The following is a 6358-nucleotide window of genomic DNA, read 5'->3' on the forward strand; positions in this document are numbered from 1 at the left end:
AAGCAGCCATCACATGTTTCTTCAGAAATTTGAATTTTCCTCGGCATAGTTGAATAACAAGAGTTCAGTAGGCTACATGTAAAAGAAATACATTGAGTTTCAAACCCCATTGTTTCCTCCTTCTTGTGTAAATCTCATTTGTTTAAAAGACTTCCGGAAAACACTCGGATCTCAACATAACACCGACTGTTACGTAACAGTCGGGATCATTAATATGTACGTACCCAATATTTGCATATATGCCAGCCCATTCGACGCATTAGACAAGAAAAGGCAGTATTAACGGCTGGATCTGTGCACAGACAAGGTAAGCAAGCAAGAACAACAGCGAAAAATGTCAGATGGAGCAATAATAACTGACATGATCCACGATATCATGATATTTTTTGTGATATTTGTAAATTGTCTTTCTAAATGTTTCATTAGCAGGTTGCTAATGTACTGTTAAATGTGGTTAAAGTTACCATCATTTCTTACTGTATTCACGGAGACAAGAGCCGTCGCTATTTTCATTTTTAAACACTTGCAGTCTGTATAATTCATAAACACAACTTCATTCTTTATAAATCTCTCCAACAGTGTGTAATGTTAGCTTTAGCCCGTTAGCCACAGAGCATATAGCCTCAAACTAACAGAATCAAACGCAACCATCTAAATAAATACTTTACTCGCATAATTCGAAGCATGCATGCAGCATGCATGACGAACATCTTGTAAAGATCCATTTGAGGGTTATATTAGCTGTGTGAACTTTGTTTATGCGATGTATATATAGTTGAGAGCTCGTGTGGCAGAGGAAGCGCATCTCTTAAAGGGGCCGTGCTGAAAAAATCAGTGCACAGCAGTGATGCGCGGGTCAATGTATAAACAACCCGCACCCAACCGACGTTTTCAACTAACCCGCCCGCAACTCGGACCGCAAAAAAAAAAAGAAGAAAATATTGTACCCGACCCGCTTCCTGACCCGCATTTTTTTAAAAGCAGTAAATGCTCATTGTAGCGTCATTGGGCCATAGACGTAAGAACCCCCATCAGCCTCCCTGGCCAATAATATCCGGCCTGTGGAGGAGAGAAATATTTCAGGACCTGACGTGGTGCCCTCAGAGGTGCAGCGGCGAGAGCAGGCAGTTCTTGAGGCGGCCCATCATTTTCCATTTCAGCTGTCAGATGCATATTATTGATGAATGCGATGTTTATGTTTCGACCCTGCTTAAAGAATTAGCCTAATCAGCAGGTCAACTGAGAGAAGGCCCACTTTTGGAAAAGTGTGAAAGCCCTTAGGAGCGCAAACCGTTCTTTTTCTGAATGTTGTAGTGTTATGTAATAAAGGCTTGATTTATTCATTTATTTCGTTTCATTTTCTTAACAATTAAGATGCTGCATGTGTTTATCCAGTCTAATCGAAGTGCGCGTCTTTCCCCCGACTTTCCCAACAAAAATCCCGCCCCCTCTTAGAAAATACATAAAACTGACATTACTGAGCTATATGCGTTTAAAAGTAACGTAGCCTATTAAAATTGTACAATTTCATTGCTCAGTTCAACGTGTTGGGAAATCGGGCATTTAGTCCCGCGTCAGCATTTATTCAAAAGTTAATAACGCTCAACATTCAAAAGGTAAATAAGGATTTCTCACTTGTATTACACTGTTAGCCCGGATAAGTTGAATTTACTTAAAAAATTTGAGGAAACTGGTTGCCCTAAAAAAATTAAGTAATGATTAAGTAATGTGAACTTAATAATTCGAGTTCATTTAACTTAAAATGTTTTGTAATATTAATTACTTTGTAGTTATTACAACTAGTATATTTAAGTTCAATGTACTAAGCAAGTTAACTTGCCACCAATCAAAATTCATCCATGCCTCCCATCATGCATTGCTGCATGAATAAATTATGAGCTGAATTGTCTTAGTAATTTTCTTTATTCTCACTATTTAAATTTTGCTGTTTTTCTGGGACTTTTTAGTAGCTTGTTTTCTAATGTTCAGAGTTGATCTGTTTATCAGAACATGTTGCTTGTCACCGTTGTTGAGATTCACAGGCTGATTCTTGATGTCTGTGTGTGCCTAAAATATAATTTTTTTTTTTTTTTTGTGATAAGGACAACTTTACAAAAAAAAAAAAAATGTATTGTAGAAGTTGATCCTCTTCTGTAGAATCACAGTGCTGCTGTAATCAATAATGTAAATCTAACTCAGAGATTGGACTCTAAATGAGTTCAGTGATCCAGATCAAATAATGATTATGTGAAAACATAACCAACATCACCTGATCATCTTTTAACTTTGCTTGTCTGGTTGGTTTTAATGCAGTTAAAACTGCCCAAACAAAATCTAATATTAAAATGTTAAGGGTCAAGAGCTCAACTAAAACTAACCCTGACCCTCGATGATGGTAACTTAAAAATTGTGATTTTCTCCTTTGGTGAAAAACTATAAAAAGGCAAATGTTAGGAAAAAATGTCTGTAGAACAGCCAAAACAAATGTTCCAACTGCTCATCAACAGCTCCTTGAATTCACACACACCATGACAAAATGGCGTCATTACCTGCCGCAAACCAGTGTGTAGGAGGCGTGGTCAGGAGAAAAACTTCATAATTTAAGTGCATTTAACTTACATTTATTAACACATTCAAATACACCCACAAATTAGTAGAATTTACTTATATTTTATAAGTAATGCAACCAAACTTAAATATTTTAAGTATATTGTAATTATATTTTTAAGTAAATATAAAATCCGGGCTAAGAGTGTAGTAGGCTTGGCTATTTCGCCACGTGAATGCCCAATTGAAGCTCTCACAAGCACAAAATGCAGGGATAGAATATGTTAATAAAGTATTTATTAACGCATTTTAGACGAACAAAAACAGGTAGGCTAAGCCAAAGACTGAGGCTACAATAACCATAAATAAATGTTCACAAATACCCATGAAAGTAAAACTGAAACCTTTATTAAGTAAAACTGAAAATTACAAAGGTTTAATTGGCATCTTTATTTCAAACGACCCGACCGACCGCGACCCGAATATCATTAAAAATATTTTTGGATGACTCGTAACCGCGGGTGACCGCGGATGACTGCAGGCACCCGCTCATTTTGGATCAACCCGCGCATCACTGGTGCATAGTTAATGATGCCCCAAAATAGGCAGTTAAAAAATTTAATTTAAAAAAATCTATGGGGTATTTTGAGCTGAAACTTCACAGACACATTCAGGGGACACCTTAGACTTATATTACATCTTTTAAAAAAACAATCTAGGACACCTTTAAGTAATTTATGCGTTACTTCTTGTGAAAAGTATAATGTGAATCTATCTAAACTAGGCTATCTAAAATTAATTTATTTGTGTGTGATACATTTCGGCACGCTAACACCGAAAATCATTTCAATGGAGGTTTTTATGGGTTTTCTTATCCATGTCCATTTATGCACAATATAAACAGAAATGCAAAGGGGTAAAAATAATTATTTCTTTCTGAAAACATTGAGTTTTGATTTCTAAGTGATCAATTTATGTATAAGATTTTTCACATGTGATGGTTGTGTGTAGGTAATTGTGAAATGATTGTGGCATTTAAATGGCATTTTCCCAAATGAAACACAAGAGCTGATAGTTTTGAAGGTGCATTTGGCAAAATGTTTGTTGTACAATAGCAAACTGAGCTTAAAGCACATAATGTGCTTGTAGTTTTGCAGACTTGGTCTGAAGATTAGATGTATGAGTGAATGGTTTCACTGAGTGGGCCTCTTTTTGTGTCTAAGCAATTTTTACATTTTAAAACTGTAAGCACTCAAAGCAACATAAACAATCAAAAACATTACAAAGTTGATATATTCTCAAATCCAAAGTTATATTATAAAACTTGATTGACATTTAATGTTGAAGCAGCACACAGTTCTGATCATTAGAACCAAACAACGATCAATCTGTCAGTATGTTACTTCGAGTATGGCAGTACTTCTAGATATTCACTATCGGTCAGTGGATTCTGAGGAGGAACAACAGTGCCACTGGTCTGAATAGAAGTTATTCTTCTTTCCGAAATCTAAATCAATGATAAAAAAAACAATAACATACATCAGCTGCTAATTCCCATTTATAAAGACGCTTCACATTTGCACATAGATTTTTTTTTTATTATTAATATAAATTGAATTATTAATATAAACAGCAATAAGACGTTTCTTACCTGATGACCATTTACATATTTGGGAATCTTCTGAGACAGTTTACGGTTCATCATTAATAAACCTAAAATAGCAAAAAAATCTCTGATTAAATGTTGTTAAATTCATTAATAAATGTAATACAACCAAACTTATGTAAAATGATGTATTTTTATAATTAATTTTCAATATAATATAAATATATTTTAAGTATTTAATAGAATTTATATAATAAATATGTCAAGTTTAAAGGTCATTTTCCTGATTTAGATAAATTGAATATGACTTTTAATTCACTCACCTATTACTGCAGCAGACAGCGTAACAATCAACAGGGTGAACATGACAATCGGGATCCGATATGATCTCTGATCTTGTGGTGGATTTTGTTCCTCTAGTTCACTGAGATCTTGGAGGGCTCCTGTGTTTTTGAGAAATAACAAGGTTTTATCTTTTACGGATAATTTGGATAATTATTGAAACATTTTAAACATTTAGATTGCAAAATAACTTTGTATAAATATTATTATTTTTCAAAACATAATTATGATTATATAACAATAATAATATTTCTCAGATATATATTTTCCAAGTGACTTGTACAGTTTCAGTCCTCTTGACACACATCTTTAGAAAAGCATAGTATCTTATTTCATTTGTTGTTTTGATAATTGTTATACTAAACAATTATTTAAATAATAAAATAATAATCTCAGTTGTATATTTATTGCATTGCATCACTTACCACCAGTGTCCAGTCTGATCCCATCGCTGACCTTTAGAGTATTCTTGCCTGGTATTATACAGTAATAAATTCCTAAATCATCAGCAGTGACATCATTAATAATTAATTGGCTCCTGCTTCCCTCTGAATATTTGTTGCGTAATTTTTCATCATAGTAGTGAATAGGCTCTTCAGATCCAAATGTTCGCACTATCATCATTGGCCGAGCGGATGATTTTATCACAAACCAAGTAACAGCTTTTAATCTAAACTCACAAGATAAAGTCACACTCTGTCCTAAAGTGACCTGTTGATGAGTTAAACCTTCTGTGTGTTGAGACCACACAAACACACCTGAACACACACAAAACACATCATTCAGATCATCTGATCATGACTGAATCACATTGAATCACACAAAATGACATGAATTAAACTTACAGAGGAGTGAAAGCAGCAGAGTCTTCATTGTGGGATCTTGTCGAATGTGTTCAGGCTGAACTCGTGTGAAGGTTGATGTGTGTAACTTTATAGTGTCTCTAGAGGAAGTGCTCAGCGTCAAAACACAAAATGAATCAGATGAAATGATGAAATTTACATTTCTGACCTCATTTTTCATTGTTGTTTAATGACCACTATTGTATAAGTCATGTAATGTTTTGGTAAACTTAGGCCCAAATGTACATCTTAATATCTTTTTTCCTAAATCATTGAAAACATTATTTTAGTTGTAATGACTCTAATACGAAAAATAAGGGAAGTTGCCAAAATATACCTTTTCTTTTGAAAATGGGTGTATATCATGTGGGTTTGCATCATATCCGGCAGATTCCTCGAGTTCTTGTTATTGATGTTATGAATAACTTTCCAGTTACTTTTCAGGCCAAATAAAGAGAGACAAACAAAACTGAACAACAGCTTTGGTTGAATCGCTTTTTGCTTTTACATTTTTTTCTGAATTGTTAAAACACATTTTTCGAAACCATCACCCACTAAACATAAAAACAAATCTTCAAACTATTTACGTTAAAACAAATTACATTAAAAAAGTGAGACAAAAAAACAGGCCCCCCTGTTCACTAACATTACAAAGCTTTGTAAAGCCAGGATATTTTTAAATATAGCTCCGATTGTGTTTGCCTGAAAGAAGATAGTCATATACACCTGGCTTGAGGGTGAATAAATCATGGGATAAATTTAATTTTTGGCTGAACTATCCCTTTTCAAAGCATTCTTTGACGATAATGATCCTTGAGGGACTTGAGGGTCCTTCCACTGTCATCTGCCATCTTGTGTGATTGGGCCACACATAACGCCTCAGTTTCCCACGGGGCGGCAGCTCTTTTCATGGCCACGGAGGCGTTTTCTGAACACCTTGCTGTGGCCACTGAGGCAGCTTATGAACTCTGTGAACTCTCTAACATCTGCAATGTGGGCACGGAGGCCGCCCCTGCTCACT

This window comes from Chanodichthys erythropterus, chromosome 10 (genome assembly GCF_024489055.1).
Source record: "Chanodichthys erythropterus isolate Z2021 chromosome 10, ASM2448905v1, whole genome shotgun sequence".
Classification (NCBI taxonomy): Eukaryota; Metazoa; Chordata; class Actinopteri; order Cypriniformes; family Xenocyprididae; genus Chanodichthys; species Chanodichthys erythropterus.